General features: G+C 38.8%; 1 protein-coding gene and 1 pseudogene across 9 annotated transcripts in view; one reads left to right on the top strand and one right to left on the bottom strand.

Moving 5' to 3' along the window:
- TLK1 (tousled like kinase 1) overlaps positions 1–17259 on the top strand; it is a 180922-nt gene that overhangs the window by 20930 nt on the left and 142733 nt on the right. The window lies entirely within an intron of this gene.
- On the bottom strand, positions 1646–2343 carry LOC147378531 (U6 snRNA-associated Sm-like protein LSm6 pseudogene; annotated as a pseudogene). The gene has a single exon (XR_015147605.1). The product of XR_015147605.1 is annotated as a U6 snRNA-associated Sm-like protein LSm6 pseudogene (transcript).

Below are 17259 nucleotides of genomic sequence, written 5' to 3'. Positions count from 1 at the left end.
ATGTTTTCTCATTTGCTTATTTTTTATAATTCCTTATTTTTCATTGATATTCTGTATTTGACAAGTCCTTATAGTAATACCTTCCTTTAATTATTTAAACTTCAGCTTCTTCAGTGTTACTGGTTAGGGCAAAGGCTTGGATTACCGTGATATTGAATGGTTTGCCTTGGAAGCGAACAGAGATCATTCTGTCGTTTTTGAGATTGCATCCAAGTACTGCATTTTGGACTCTCTTGTTGACCATGATGGCCACTCCATTTCTTCTAAGGGATTCCTGCCCACAGTAGTAGATATAATGGTCATCTGAGTTAAATTCACCCATTCCAGTCCATTTGAGTTTGCTGATTCCTAGAATGTCGATCTTCAATCTTGCCATTTCCTGTTTGTCTACTTCCAATTTGCCTTGATTCATGGATCTAACATTCCAGCTTCCTATGCAATATTGGTCTTTACAGCATTAGACCTTGCTTCTGTCACCAGTCCATCCACAACTGGGTATTGTTTTTGCTTTGGCTCCGTCCCTTCATTCTTTCTGGAGTTATTTCTCTACTGATCTCCAGTAGCATATTGGGTACCTACCAACCTGGGGAGTTCCTCTTTCAGTATCATATCATTTTGCCTTTTCATACTGTTCATGGGGTTCTCAAGGCAAGAATATTGAAGTGGTTTGCCATTCACTTCTCCGGTGGACCACGTCTAGTCAGGACTAGGTTTTTCCAGTGGTTGTGTATGGATGTGAGAGTTGGACTGTGAAGAAAGCTGAGCGCCGAAGAATTGATGCTTTTGAACTGTGGTGTTGGAGAAGACTCTTGAGAGTCCCTTGGACTGCAAGGAGATCCAACCAGTCCATTCTAAAGGAGATCAGTCCTGGATGTTCATTGGAAGGACTGATGGTAAAGCTGAAACTCCAATACTTTGGTCACCTCATGCTAAGAGTTGACTCATTGGAAAAGACTCTGATGCTGGGAGGGATTGGGGGCAGGAGGAAAAGGGGACGACAGAGGATGAGATGGCTGGATGGCATCACCAACTCAATGGACATAAGTTTTAGTGAACTCCGGGAGCTGGTGATGGACAGGGAGGCCTGGCGTGCTGCAATTCATGGAGTCGCAAAGAGTCGGACATGACTGAGCGACTGAACTGAACTGAATTATTTAAACATGATTTTCTTTAGTTCTTTGAATATATTTATAATATCTGCTTTGAACTCTTTGTCTGATGAATCCAACATCTGGACCCTCTCAAAGTCATGTGCAGTCTACCAGCGATGACTGGTTTTCACCTTGTTCTCTTTGCCTCTTTCCCTGATCTCCACATAAACTTTTGGCTGGTCTGCCTCTATAGCTGTCATACCTAGCTGTCAGCCTCCACTAACTGCTAACTGATTGCTCTATTGTTTTCACCAATATCCCAGGGCATGATCGCAGTAAGTCAGATCTCTATAGACGCTAACAAGTTTGCTAAATTGCCAGCCTTTGAGACTTGGGCTTATTACCCTGAGGAATCTTCCTGCCTTTTTCTTTGTCTAGTTCCCTCTGTTAAACTTTTAGCTGGTTTGCAGTTTTGCATGTTACTACTGTCATGGAACTACCAGCTTTCTTTTAGTTATTCACTCCCAAGATCTCCATAGTTTTGGACGTTGCCCTTTATTTATTTATTTTTTTTGCCGTCTCTACAGTGTTTTATTAGCCTCACGCCCATCATTTCAGTCAGTCCCACAGACCAAGCAGTCAGATCCAATGGTGTTGCTTGAAAACTTCCGTGTAGGGAGAAAAAAATTTTCTTTCCACTTAAAAAAAAAATCTTTTTGCTTTCTGCACACTGACATAGAGGTAAAAGAAAATGACTGCAACTTAAATATGAAAGAACTCTTTACAATTAAATCCACAAGTTTACACATGTATCTCAATCACGTGTCAGTGAAAAATCACCAACTATTTCAAAACAGGAAGAATTATATGACAGAAGAAACAAAAAACTTGATAAAAAATATATCTCGGTATGAAAAGTACTGTGTCTTGGTGTCTTCACATCCTCCTCTTCTGCGTACTTATATACAACACATTGTTTCCTTGGATAAATGCATCCCCGTACGTATTCTTCAGCTGTCCATTTACATACTCCTCTGTCTGCTCCAAGGCTATATTCATGTAGCCATCCAGGCAAGCCAGGACCCCTCGATAATCCACTCCCGAATTTAGCTTCACCACAACTGGTCGCCCAATGATCTGCTTCAGGAAGTCACTGGGCGTTTGCTTCCGCAGACTCATTGTAGCAATCCTGATCAGAAACCTCGCGGCCGGGATCCGAACCCTTACTCCGGTCACCCCACAAGCCCAGCCTCCGCCCGGACGTTGCCCTTTAAAATGAATTTTCCCACAGTCTGTTCCAAGTAAAGTAATTCCATTAGGTGGAGGACAGAGCTTTCTGTTCTTAACGGTCTACCTTTTCCCCTGGGAGGACCCTCTACCTTGCCTTAGTGAAATTAGGATCAGAGGTAAAGAGATCACTTCACTTTGAAGGGACACTGCTCTCAGAGTAGAGCACGTACTTTTAACTTGCCCCTTCTGGTAAAGAACCTCTGTTTTAGGAGTGCAATTGGGACTTAATACTTTTGGCTTACTACACTGGAAAAAGAGCTTTTCTGCCTTACACGTGGGCGCTGGTTGGGTGAAGGGACTCTTTTACTCTTCTTATGTGGGCCTGCCTGGCATAGCGTTTCTGCAGCATGGAGGTGGGGGAGTGGGGCAGGTGGGAGATGCCAGCAGCGTTCCCCTCCAAGGGTGAAATTCATTCCTAGGCTGGAATGTGGGAGCTCCTGCAGCACCTGTTTGGTGTAGAACATTGGAGTTATCCTGAGTTGTGGGGTGTAACTGGAAGTGGTTTATGGCTCATATGTCATGGATACTTGCTGTTCTCACCTCTGTTTAATGTTTTCTTGAATAAATGTTCTTTTTTTTATTTGCTATGCGTCCTTGAGACAATTTTCAGAGACATTAAATGGTTGACTTTAAAAATTTTCTTTCTACCAGTTTAGTTCAGTCAATTCAGTCAGTCAGTCATGTCCGACTCTTTGCGACCCCATGGACCGCAGCACACCAGGCTTGCCTGTCCATCAACAACTCCCAGAACTTGTTCAAACTCATGTCCATCGAGTTGGTGATGCCTTCTAACCATCTTATCCTCTGTTGTTTCCTTCTCTCACCTTCAGTCTTTCCTAGCATCAGGGTCTTTTCCAGTGAGTCAGTTCTTCACATCAGGTGGCCAAAGTATTGGAGTTTCAGCTTCAGCATCAGTCCGTCCTTCCAATGAATATTCGGGACTGATTTCCTTTAGGATGGACTGGTTGGATTTCCTTGCAGTCCAAGGGCCTCTCAAGAGTCTTCTCCAACACCACAGTTCAAAAGCATCAATTCTTTGGCCCTCAGCTTTCTTTATGGTCCAACTCTCACATCTTATACACGACTACTGGAAAAACCATAGCTTTGACTAGACGGACTTTTGTTGCCAAAGTAATGTTTTACTAGAGAAATGGTCCACCTAGCTCATCATGCCACTATTCTTGAAATCTCACTCTCCCGTGTTATCTTTCAGCTTTTTTGTTATGCTTTTCATATTTAGGTCTGTAATCATTAGGAAGTTGATTTTTTTCTGTGTGGTGTTGGATTGGAATAGTTTTCATTTTCCTATGACTGTCCTGATATCCGAGCACAATTTACTGAAAAGAATTGTTCTTTCACACTGTTTTCCTTTTTTTGTAAGTCAGATGTCTATGCCCAGCAACAGGTCTGTGTCTAGGCTTTATATTCTATATTATGTTTGTCTTTTTTGTGTGTGTGCTGGTATCATGTTTTATTATTACTATAGTTTTATTAGTAGGTTGATAGTCAATAAAATACTTTTGCTGCTTTTTGATAGGGGGAATTTTAAAGATATTTTTCCAACATTTCCATGTCAATTATTCAGTGAACTGCTAATCTAGAAAGTGATGTGAAGGGATTTTGCAGGTGTAATTAAAGTTACTAATCAACAGACCTTAAAATAGATTATTTTGGATTATTTGGTTGGGTCCTGTATAATCAGACAAGCCCTTAAAAATAGAAGAGTCAGAAGCAAAGAAGACAGAAGAGGGAAGCAAAAGAGAAGGGGCAGAAGGAGAGATCAGAGGGATTTACTCAGAAGCATTGAATAGGACTTAACCTGCTGTTACTGCCTTTGAAAGGCGGTGATCATGGGTCAGGGAGTGTAGGCAGTCTCTAGAAACTGAGGCCAGACCCCACTTGAGGGGTAGCAGGGGAATGGGGCCTCTGTCCTGCATCTGCTTGGCACTGATTGTTGTCAACCTGGACCATCCTAAATACACCTGGAAATATATTCTCTCCTAGAGTGTCTGGACAGGGACACAGCTTGGCTGATACCTTGATTCATTCTTGTGAAACTCGAAGGAGAGAACCAGCTGAGCTGTGACGTGCCAAGATATCTGACCCATAGAACTTGGAGATAATAAATGGGTGCTTTAAGCTGATAAGTGTATAGTTAACTTGTTAGGACAGCAGTGGACACTTTATTTTAGATTTTCTTCAAAATTGCTTTGGCTGTTTTTGGCTAAGTTAAAAAATCAAACACCCATCTGTTGGGACTTTCATTGAGATAACACTGAATATATTGATTATATCTTTACAGTAATGAGTGTTACAAAAGGCAATGCCAGAGAATGTTCAGAGAATGCCAGAGAATGTTCAGAAGTTATGTATGCATAACTTCTATGCCAAGTACATCATGCGAAATGCCTGGCTGGATGAATAACAAGCTGGAATCAAGATTGTTGTGAGAAATATCAGCAATCTCAGATATGCAGATGATACCACTCTAATGGCAGAAAGTGAAGAGGAATTAAAGAGCCTCTTGATTGAAGGTGAAAGAAGAGAGTGAAAAAGCTAGTTTAAAACTCTGTTCAAAAAACTAAGATCATGGCATCCAGTCCCATCATTCATGGCAAATAGATGGGGGAAAATGTGGAAACAGTGTCAAGTTTTATTTTCTTGGGTGCCAAAATCACTGCAGATGTGACTGCAGCCATGAAATTAAAACAACACTTACTCCTTGGTGAAAAGCAATGACAAACCTAGATAGTGTATTAAAAAGCAGAGACCTCAATTTGACAGCCAAAGTTCGTATAGTCAAAGCTAGGGTTTTTCTAGTAGTCATGTACAGATATGAGCATTGGACCATAAAGAAGACTGAGCACTAAAGAATCGATGCTTTAGAATTGTGCTGGAGAAGACTCTTGAGAGTCACTTGGACAGCATGGAGATCAAACCAGTCAATCCTAAAGGAAATCAGTCCTGAGTATTGATTGGAAGGACTGATGCTAAAGCTCCTGTACTTTGTCCACCTCGTGTGAAAAGCTGACTCATTCCACTTTGATGCTGGAAAAAGTGCAGGCAAGAGAAGTGGGTGGCAGAGGTTGAGATGGTTAGATAAGCGTCACTGATTCAATGGACATGAGTTTGAGCAAACTCCAGGAGATAGTGAAGGACAGGGAAGCCTAGTGTGCTGCAGTCCATGGGGTTTCAAACAGTGGGACACAGGTTAGTGACTGAACAAAATAATTTATGCCTGTAGTGTATTCCTGCCATCTTAATAATGTTTTATAGTTTTCTCTGTAATAAACTTGCATAATTATTGTTGCATTTCTAGGTATTTTTACTTTTTGATGTTATTGTAAATAAGATACCTATTTTAGTTTTATTATTTTTTGTTTATTGATGATATGTGGAAATTCAGTTAATTTTTGCATTTGACTTGATAACGACCAACTTTGGTTATAATTCTGATAATTTATCTTAGCTAGATTTGTTTTCTATAAACATATGGCCTATGAATGATAATTTCATTTCATCTTTTCCAATCCTTATATGTATTTGTTTTTTACAGCCTTGTGGTGACTACGACTTCTAGTACGGTGTTGAATAGATTGGTTATTATGGGAATACTTGTATTGTTACTAATTTTAGAAGTAGGGGGGAGAATTTTTCAGTATTTCACAATTTATTATATGGGTATTTTGGATCTGCCCTTTTTCAGATCAAGGAAATTCCTTTCTATTACTAGTTACTAGTTTTTTGTTGTTGTTGTTGTTTGTTTAAATCACAAATGGATATTAAATTTTATCAGATGCTTTTTCTGCATCTTTTTGGACAATCTAATTTTTTTCCAGGTTTTTTTTTTTTTTTAATGTGATGGATATTATTTTATTGCTCTTGAAGTGTTAAACCAACCTTGTTTTCCTGGACTAAACCCAATGTAGCTTTGAGCTCTTATTTTTCTACAAATTAATTTACTGATCTTTGTTTAGTATTTTTCACCTATGTTCATGAATGAGATAGGTCTATTACTTCTTACAGATTTGTTCTCTAGATTTTGGAACAGCTCATGGGAGCTGTATTTCCCAATTTGGGGCATTTTGATAACAGGTTGTGTCTTTCATGTGCTAAAAATAAATTTTACTGACTATAAGACACCTTATACTTTCCTACCTTGATTATCTGGAATATGTTACTCTGTTTTCTTGTGGCATAAACTATTGCCTTTGAAAATTAGATGTTGGCCTTCTGGGCTGAATTCTTAAGTGTACATGGTGCTCTTTCAGTAAGCAGTTTTATTTTTTTTAACTTTTAAGAAAGCTTTCTTGAATTGTGGTTTTTACTATTTATTCTGGTATGGTAGTGCTCTTTAAAGACTTGTTTTCTGAATGTTGGATCCCTGTTACCTCATTAAGTAGTTGCTTTGTCTTATCTTTTTAATCTCTTCATTTCTTTTGATTTCAGAAATGTTGCTCCTTTTTCTTATTTCCTTAAAGCATTATCTTTTTTCTTGGATTCATTCAGGCTTAATTTTCATTTCTGAAAATGTTAGGTTTTATATCAAGGTAACATTGGCTTTATAAAAATGAGTTGGGAAGTACCTTTTCTTTTACCATTTTCTCAAGTAATTTATGTAAGAAGGGTGTTAGAGCATCATTAAAATACTTGGTAGAATTCACTGAAGCATCCTAGACTTGGAATTTTCTCTGTGAAATTTTAAGTAGATGGCTTCAGTTTCTATAATGTCATAATGCTCTTTAGAATTTTAATTTTCACATCAGTTTTGGTAAATTGTGTCTTCTAGGAATCCCTTCATTTTATGTAAAATTTCAAATGTGTCTGCATAAAATTGTAAATAATACTCTCGTGATCTTTCTTTGTCTAGAGTCTATTGTGATGTCCTCTTTTTCATTCCAGATGGTCACTGTCTGTGTCTTGTGTCTTCTTGATCCATCTTACCAGTTTATGCCTTTACGTGGAACCGTCTTTTAGTTTGTTCACTGGGCTATGGTTTATTCAGAAGTATCTTGCTTAATCTTTAAACATGAGGTATTTCTAAATGTTTTTTTCTTACTAATTTCTATCTTAACTCCATCATAGTAAGAAGTAAATCTATAAGATTTCAATTTTTAAAAATTTGAGACTTAACTTTATGGCAGACATATAGTCTGTCTTGGTAAATATTCCTTATATAGGGCTAAGATTTTTTTTTTTATTGGCTGTGGTTACTAGATGCCATGTAATATGTGTATCAGTTATATCCAGTTTGTTGCTTTTTAAAATGGTTATCATTACTTTTTGAATTTGCTCTTATTCAGAGAAAAGTTTGTTAAAATGTCCAGAAAACAATTGTAGCTTTGTCTGTTTCTCTGTATAGTTTCTGTCATTTGCTTTATATATTTCAAATATGTTACATAGGTGCTTAGAAATTAAGCATTTTTGTTTCTACCTGCTAAAACAAACCTTTTATTAACAGGAAATGTCTGATAACAATAATAATGCATATTTCCTAATAGAGTACTTTATTAAGGGGTTTCCCTGGTGGGTCAGTGGTAACAAATCCGCCTGCCAATGCAGGAGACATGGGTTCGATCCCTGGGTTGGTAAGATCCACTGGAGAAGGAAATGGGAACCCAGTCCAGTATTCTTGCCTAGGAAATCCTATGGCTAGAGGAACCTGCTGTGCTACAGTCCATGGAGTCACAAAAAAGTCGTATATGAATTGGCGACTAAACAACAGTCTAGTGTTGTGACAGATAATGTTAGCTTCAGGTCTTAAATGTTTGCATGGTATACCTTTTTCTATCCTATTATTTGCGACTTTTGGTTATAGAAATTGTAAGTCTCTTGTAAGTAGCATAAGTTCTTTTTAAAAAATGGGCTTGACCATGTTTATGTTTTAATTGGAACATTTAGTAAGTTTACATTCATTATACTTACTGATATACTTGAGTTTAAATAGATATTTCTAATAAGTGATTTCTAGTTATACTGTTTCTTTGAACTTTCTTTCATTCTCCTTTTCTGCCTTTGGATGATGATGATGATGATGATGATGAATATTTTGTCACTGTGAGATATTACTTCCTTGACCAAGGATCAGAGTCAAGCTCCATGCATAGGGAGGGCAAAGTTATCTTCCACAATTGGCTTAATAATATCCTAATCTGTTTTTCTTTGTTTGTTTATTGGTTGGCTGATTCTTGGTGGTTTTATGTATTTAAGTGGTTGTCCTAGAAATTGAAAATGCTTTCTTGATTTGTTAAAGTATTATATGTCTCAGTACATTTTCTTCTTCATCAGCATAGCGACTTCAGAAGATATTAACTGTGCCCTTCCCTCTCATGGACTATATGCTGTTTACCGCTCTGTAGTTTAGTTCCATGTACGCTTTTGAGCACCCAAAAGATATTAGTGTTTTATATAGTTACGTTGAGTTTTTATTTTCTTTGTGTTTACTTTTTTTTTTTTTTAGCTGAATTGATTTTCTGTTTTCCTAAAGAATACTCTTATAATTTTGGAGTCTGTCTGGTGAGGAATTGTTTGGGATTGCTTCTCTGATAATGTCTTTTTTCCATGTTGATTCTTGAAAGTGTTTTTGTTTGTTGTTTTTTTGGCTGGACATGGGGAATCTAGGTAGGGAGTTAGTTGGTTTGGCCAAAAAGTTTGTTTGGTGTTTGCTGTACGATGGTTCTAGTAGCAATTTTGTTAGATTGTGTTGTAACAGCTGTCCTATCAGTGCTCATTTTTTTAAAAAGCCTTATCAGAATTGGTGAATTTTTGTATAGCCTTTTTAGTATTGATGATGGAAGAAAGACAACATTTTTGGCATGTTGTGCTTTATATTTAAAGAAAAGTGAAAATGCAACACTGAAAAAAAGATTTGTGTAGTGTGTGGAGAAGGTGCTATGACTGATGGAGCACATCAAAAGTGGTTTGCAAACTTTTGTGCTAGAGATTTCTTGCTTGATGATGCTCCTCCATTGAGTAGACCAGTTGAAGTTGATAGTGATCAAATTGGGACATTAATTGAGAACAGTCAACGTTATACCATGCTGGAATAGCCAACAGACTCAAAACATTCAAATCAACCAACCATTGAAAATCATTTGCACCAGCTTGGTTATGTTAATCCCTTTGATGTTTGGGTTCCACATAAGTTAAGGGGGTGGAGGAACGGGAACCTCCTTGACCATATTTGTGCTTATGATTCTCAACTTAAACATAACGAAAATGTTCTGGTTTTAAAACAAATTGTGACAGATGCTGAAAGTGTAAGCTGTACAAAAATGTGTAATGGAAGAGATCGTGGGGCAAGCAAAATGAATCTCCACCAACCACAGTGAAGACTGGTCTTGAACGTGGTGTTGTGTATGTGGTAGGATTGGAAGGGACGACTCTGTTATGAGCTCCTTCAGGAAAACCAAATGTTTAATTCCAACAAGTACTGCTCCCACTTAGGCAAACTGAAAGCAGCACTCAACACAAAGTGTCTGGAATTAGTCAACAGAAAATGCATAATCTTTTATCAGAGTAACACAAGATGAGGAGCAGACAAAATCTGTTACAGGCTGACTGAGAAGTTCTGATTCATCCACCATATTTACCAGATATTGCACCTTTGGATGTTCATTTATTTTGGTCTTTATAGAATTTTCTTAATGGAAGATTGTAAAAGGCACATGAAACGGCTCTTTGCTCAAAAGATAAAAAGTTTTGGGAAGATGAATTATTAAGTTGCCTCAAAAATGGCAGAAGGTAGCAGAACAAAACAGTGAATGTTGTTAAATATGTTGTTCAATAAAGTTCTTGGTGAAAGTGAAAAATATGTCTTTTATTTTTACTTAAAAACCTAAAGGAGCTTTTTGGCTACCCCAATATTTTCATTTAGCACGTTGAGTGTTACACCATTGAGACCTGGTTTCCATTGTTTGTGTTCAGAGATCAACTGTCAGTCCTGTTGTTGCTGCTTTGATGGAATCCTGCTTGTAGTGTCTTTGCCCCTCAGGTTTTGGGGGGTTTATCACTGCAGATGGTGACTGCAGCCATGAAAGTAAAAGATGCTTACTCCTTGGAAGGAAAGTTATGACCAACCTAGATAGCATATTCAAAAGCAGAGACATTACTTTGCCAACAAAGGTCCGTCTAGTCAAGGCTATGGTTTTTCCAGTGGTCATGTATGGATGTGAGAGTTGGACTGTGAAGAAGGCTGAGCGCCGAAGAATTGATGCTTTTGAACTGTGGTGTTGGAGAAGACTCTTGAGAGTCCCTTGGACTGCAAGGAGATCCAACCAGTCCATTCTGAAGGAGATCAGTCCTGGATGTTCATTGGAAGGACTGATGGTAAAACTGAAACTCCAATATTTTGATCACCTCATGCTAAGAGTTGACTCATTGGAAAAGACTCTGATTGGGGGCAGGAGGAGAAGGGGACGACAGAGGATGAGATGGCTGGATGGCATCACTGACTCAATGGACGTGAGTCTGAGTGAACTCCAGGAGTTGGTGATGGACAGGGAGGCCTGGCGTGCTGCGATTCATGGGGTTGCAAAGAGTCGAACACGACTGAGTGACTGATCTGATCTGATCTGATTTTTGGTTTTCAAGCAGTTTTACTGGGATATATCTAGGTACACTCTCCCTTGTTCTCCTTGGTGTTTGTATGACTTCTTAGGTCTGTGACTTGGGACTGCACTATCAGTGCCACTAGCCATGTGTGGCTGTTTATTTAATTATCATTAGTTGAACTGATTATCAGTAGTTAAACATTAACTATTAAAAATCCATTTATTCACATTTCAGGTTCTCAGTAGCCACATGCGGTTATCGGCTGCCTTATTGGCAGGTGGATGACATATCCATCGTTGCTGAAAGTTTTCTTGAACGGCACTGTTGAGGGGCTTTCTAAAGTTTTGTAGAATTCTCATCCCATATCACTTCACATAGTGTTCCTGTCCTGTTGTCTTCTCTTCTTTTGGGACTCCAGTTTACATGTGTTAGACCTTCTTATCTTGCATCCTCTGTTTCTTATGCCCTTTCCTGTATTTTCATCATCATATTCTTGTGTGTGTTTTAAAAATTGTATTTCTGAGCTATTTCCTAGTTCATTAATTCTCTAAAGCTATATCTAATATGCATCAAGCTTGTCAACTGAGTTGGTTTAGGTTCTTTTGCTTGTTAGTTCTAGGAGCCAGTTTGGTTTTCTTTCTAGTTTCAGGCTCTCTGCCAGAGTTCTCAGTCTTACTCTTCAGCACAGTTATTTAAAACTCTGTGTCTGATAACTTAATTATCTAGATCCCTTTGGGTCATGCTTCATTTGCTTTTCAGTTATGTTATTTTTTTGGGTTTCTCTCTCTTTTTTTTAAATTGGGAACTATAGAACTATTTTGGGGCCTTTTAATAGAATGATAGCAATCTTCTGTGACAGAGAATTTATAAGTCATTTAATTTTGGCAAAAATATAGGGGCATTATAAATCTCAGGTTTCTTGATCTACTTTTAAGGATTAAGATTAGAAGCTGAACTTCATTTAATCCCAGTCATTCTTGCTCCAAGATTGGGATACCAGTTCAAAGTTTGGAGGTGGCTCTGCATTTCATTTTTTCTCTGGCTAGCTCAGTGATAGGACTTTCCTGATGGCTCAGTGGTAAAGAATCTGCCTGACTGTGCAGAAGATGTGAGTTTGATCCCGGGGTCAGAAAAATCTCCTGGAGAAGAAACAGCAACCCACTCCACTGTTCTTGCCTGGGAAACCCCATGGACAGAGGAGCCTGGTAAGGCTGCAGTCCATGGAGTCACAAAGAGTTGGACATGACTTAGTGACTAAACAACAACAAGCTCAATGATGCTGGCAAAGTTTTGTTTAGATTCTCAGCATCTAAGTCACTAATTTTGGAATCAACAGATGCCTCCAGAGGCAGGAAAGCCTATATACCAAACCTCTCTGGAATGTCGTTTCCTGAATTTTGGACTGATGTTCTTTAGGGCCTTATGTCTATAAGCAGACTTTTCTTTTTAAAATTTAGTCCAGTTTTTCAGGTTTCCTCAGTCAGAAGATTGGTGTGATGTACCTAATCATGACTAGAAACAGAAAGTTCTCTTTTTCTATAATTTTTTAAGTTTAATGTTTATTACAGTGTACTTGATTTACAGTGTTGTGTTAGTTTGTGCTGTAAAATGAAGTGAATTAGTTATATCCACTCTTCTAGATTTTAGTCCTGTGTTGGTCATTACAGAGTTTTGAGTAGAGACTTCCCGTGCTATATGGTAGGTTCTTATTAGTTATCTGTTTTATTGTGGTTTAGAAGGTAAAGAGTTTGCCTGCAGTGTGGGTACCCAGCTTCGATCCCTGTGTTGGGAAGATCCCCTGGAGAAGGAAATGGCAGCCCACTCCAGTATTCTTGCCTGGAGAATCCCATGGACGAAGGAGCCTAGCAGGCTATAGTCCATGGGGTTGCAAAGAGTCAGATGTGACTGAGCGACTTCACTTTGACTTTTCTTTTTTTGTGTATAGTGGTGTGTATATGTCAGTCCAATCTCCCAGTGTATCCTTCTTACCGCTCTTTTCACCCTTGAACGGTTCTATGAAGACCTACAAGACCTTTTAGAACTAACACCCAAAAAAGATGTCCTTTTCATTATAGGGGACTGGAATGCAAAAGTAGGAAGTCAAGAAACACCTGGAGTAACAGGCAAATTTGGCCTTGGAATACGGAATGAAGCAGGGCAAAGAGTAATAGAGTTTTGCCAAGAAAATGCACTGGTCATAGCAAACACTCTCTTCCAACAACACAAGAGAAGACTCTACACATGGATATCACCAGATGGTCAACACCGAAATCAGATTGATTATATTCTTTGCAGCCAAAATGGAGAAGCTCTATACAGTCAGCAAAAACAAGACCAGGAGCTGACTGTGGCTCAGACCGTGAACTGCTTATTGCCAAATTCAGACTTAAACTGAAGAAAGTAGGGAAAACGACTAGACCATTCAGGTATGACCTAAATCAAATCCCTTATGATTATACAGTGGAAGTGAGAAATAGATTTAAGGGCCTAGATCTGATAGGCAGAGTGCCTGATGAACTATGGAATGAGGTTTGTGACATTGTACAGGAGACAGGGATCAAGACCATCCCCATGGAAAAGAAATGCAAAAAAGCAAAATGGCTGTCTGGGGAAGCCTTACAAATAGCTGTGAAAAGAAGAGAAGCGAAAAGCAAAGGAGAAAAGGAAAGATATAAGCATCTGAATGCAGAATTCCAAAGAATAGCAAGAAGAGATAAGAAAGCTTTCCTCAGCAATCAATGCAAGGAAATAGAGGAAAACAACAGAATGGGAAAGACTAGAGATCTCTTCAAGAAAATTATGATACCAAGGGAACATTTCATGCAAAGATGGGCTCGATAAAGGACAGAAATGGTATGGACCCAGCAGAAGCAGAAGAGATTAAGAAGAGGTGGCAAGAATACACAGAAGAACTGTACAAAAAGATCTTCATGACCCAGATAATCACGATGGTGTGATCACTGACCTAGAGCCAGACATCCTGGAATGTGAAGTCAGGTGGGCCTTAGGAAGCATCACTACGAACAAAGCTAGTGGAGGTGATGGAATTCCAGTTGAGCTATTTCAAATCCTATAAGATGATGCTATTAAGTGCTGCACTCAATATGCCAGCAAATCTGGAAAACTCAGCAGTGGCCACAGGACTGGAAAAGGTCAGTTTTCATTCTGATCCCAAAGAAAGGCAATGCCAAAGAATGCTCAAACTACGGCACAGTTGCACTCATCTCACATGCTAGGAAAGTAATGCTCAAAATTCTCCATGCCAGGCTTCAGCAATATGTGAACCGTGAACTTCCTGATGTTCAAGCTGGTTTTAGAAAAGGCAGAGGAACCAGAGATCAAGTTGCCAACATCCGCTGGATCATGGAAAAAGCAGGGGAGTTCCAGAAAAACATCTATTTCTGCTTTATTGACTATGCCAAAGCCTTTGACTGTGTGGATCACAATAAACTGGAAAATTCTGAAAGAGATGGGAATACCAGGCCACCTGACCTGCCTCTTGAGAAATCTGTATGCAGGTCAGGAAGCAACAGTTAGAACTGGACACGGAACAACAGACTGGTTCCAAATAGGGAAAGGAGTACGTCAAGGCTGTATATTGTCACCCTGCTTATTTAACTTCTATGCAGAGTACATCATGAGAAATGCTGGACTGGAAGAAACACAAGCTGGAATCAAGATTGCCGGGAAAAATATCAATAACCTCAGATATGCAGATGACACCACCCTTATGGCAGAAAGTGAAGCGGAAATAAAAAGCTTCTTGATGAAAGTGAAAGAGGAGAGTGAAAAAGTTGGGTTAAAGCTCAACATTTAGAAAACGAAGATCACGGCATCTGGTCCCATCACTTCATGGGAAATAGATGGGGAGACAGTGGAAACAGTGTCAGACTTTATTTTTTTAGGCTCCAAAATCACTACAGATGGTGACTGCAGCCATGAAATTAAAAGACGCTTACTCCTTGGAAGGAAAGTTATGACCAACCTAGATAGCATATTCAAAAGCAGAGACGTTACTTTGCCAACAGAGGTCCATCTAGTCAAGGCTATGGTTTTTCCTGTGGTCATGTATGGATGTGAGAGTTGGACTGTGAAGAAGGCTGAGCGCTGAAGAATTGATGCTTTTGAACTGTGGTGTTGGAGAAGACTCTTGAGAGTCCCTTGGACTGCAAGGAGATCCAACCAGTCCATTCTGAAGATCAGCCCTGGGATTTCTTTAGAAGGAATGATGCTAAACTGAAACTGCAGTACTTTGGTCACCTCATGCAAAGAGTTGACTCATTGGAAAAAACTCTGATGCTGGGAGGGATTGGGGGCAGGAGGAGAAGGGGACGACAGAGGATGATGGCCGGATGGTATCACTGACTCGATGGACGTGACTCTGAGTGAACTCTGGGAGTTGGTGATGGACAAGGAGGCCTGGCGTGCTGTGATTCATGGGGTTGCAAAGAGTCGGACACGACTGAGCGACTGAACTGAACTGAACTGAGGGTAATTTAATGCCCAATGCTGTTCAATCCCAGAAACAGCCTGAGCCTTTGATAGCTTATGGTGAACGATGTCTTATTCATGATCTCCAAGAAAGAAGATTTAGCTTTGCAACCAGGCTTAATCACTCAGAACTTTTGTGTGTCAGAGTTCTATTAAAGTGAAGAAGGGACAGAGAAAGCTTCTGACATAGACATCCGAAGGGTGGAGAGTGCCCCGCTTGCTATCTTATCAAGGCCTTACTTTTACCAGACCCACTCCCACAACATATATCTTAAGATAACAAGATTAGTCAGAAAGTTATTGTTGAGAAGGAGAGACATGTCCTGCAATGCAAGATACATTGTTGTTATATAATCATTAGTACAGAGCTTACAGTAAAATATACCCTTGCGCAAGATGAGTTGTTTTGTTGTGTAATTATTAGCTCTGGGCTTAAAGTTAGTCCTAAAGATTGTTGTCATAACAACTCAATTTAACAAAATACTTTTTTTGTAACTAACAGAAAGCAGTGTAGAAAAAAATATTTGTCCCTTTCTCCTTCTTGAAGGCCCTGGACTCCTTATCAACCTACCTAAGAATTAACTCTCTCACCTTCTTGGCCTTTGGAAAATTTTCAGACATTATAGTTACTGACTTAATTTGTTAATCATCAAAGAGTGATAATGAATGTACAGTTGAGTAAATGATATCTGGTACTACTATTTTCTTATTATTAGCAAGGAACAATATATTGATAAAATTCAAAAATAACATGTGGTGTATAATCCTATTACTCAAATACAGCTTTTTGATCCTGGAAAAGACTGTTTTCTAATGAATTATGTTTGATGAAATGGAGTCGTGTCTGGTTTAGGAATCTGGTTTAAAGAAGCCATAGTTAATGATTGTACCTTTCATAATTCAGTAACTAGGGTCATTTTTGTTTTCTTTAATTTTCATTTGTTTATTTTTAGCACCCAAGACATTTGTATTGGTGTATAGCTGATTAACAATGCTGTAATAGTTTCAGGTGAACAGTGAAGGGACTCAGACATACATATGTATCCATTCTCCCCCAAACACCCCTCCCATCCAGGTTGGCACATAACATTGAGCAGAGTTCTCTGTGCTGCACAGTAGGTTTTTGTTGGTTATCCATTTTAAATATAGCAGTGGGTATATGACCTTCCCAAAGTCCTTAACTATCCCTTCCCCCTGGCAATAATGAGTTCATTAGCCTGTGAGTCTCTGTTTTGTAAGTTCATTCATTAGTATCATTTCTTTTTTAGATTCCACATATAAGGGATGTCATATGATATTTCTCCATCTCTGTCTGGTTTATTTTCACTCGGTATAACACTGCCTAGGTCCATCCATGTTGCTGCAGGTAGCCTTATTTCATTCTTTTTAATGGCTGAGTAATATTCCATTATATATCATATATATGTATACACATACATACATAACACATACATGCCACATCTTCCTTTTCCACTCTTAAGTGGATGGACATTTAGTTTGTTTCCATATTTTGGCTATTATAAACAGTGTTGCAGTGAACATTGAGGTGCATGTGTCTTTTCAGGCCATGTTTTTCTCTGGATATATGCCCAAGACTGGGACTACTGGTAGCTCTACTTTTAGTTTTTTAAGGAGCCTCCGTACTGTTCTCCATAGTGGCCGTACCAGTTTCATTCCCACCGACAGTGCAGCAATGTTTCCTTGTCTCCACACCTCTCCATCATTTGTTTGTGGATTTTTTTGATGTTAGCCATTCTGACCAGTGTGAGATGATAGCTAATTGTAGTTTTGATTTGCATTTCTCTAATAACTAGTGATGTTGAACACCTTGTAC

The sequence above is a fragment of the Bos grunniens genome, chromosome 2 (genome assembly GCF_055505025.1).
Source record: "Bos grunniens cultivar Pamir isolate PY7600 chromosome 2, Bosgru_T2T1.0, whole genome shotgun sequence".
Taxonomy (NCBI): domain Eukaryota; kingdom Metazoa; phylum Chordata; class Mammalia; order Artiodactyla; family Bovidae; genus Bos; species Bos grunniens.
This window is presented reverse-complemented; position numbering and strand designations above follow the sequence as displayed.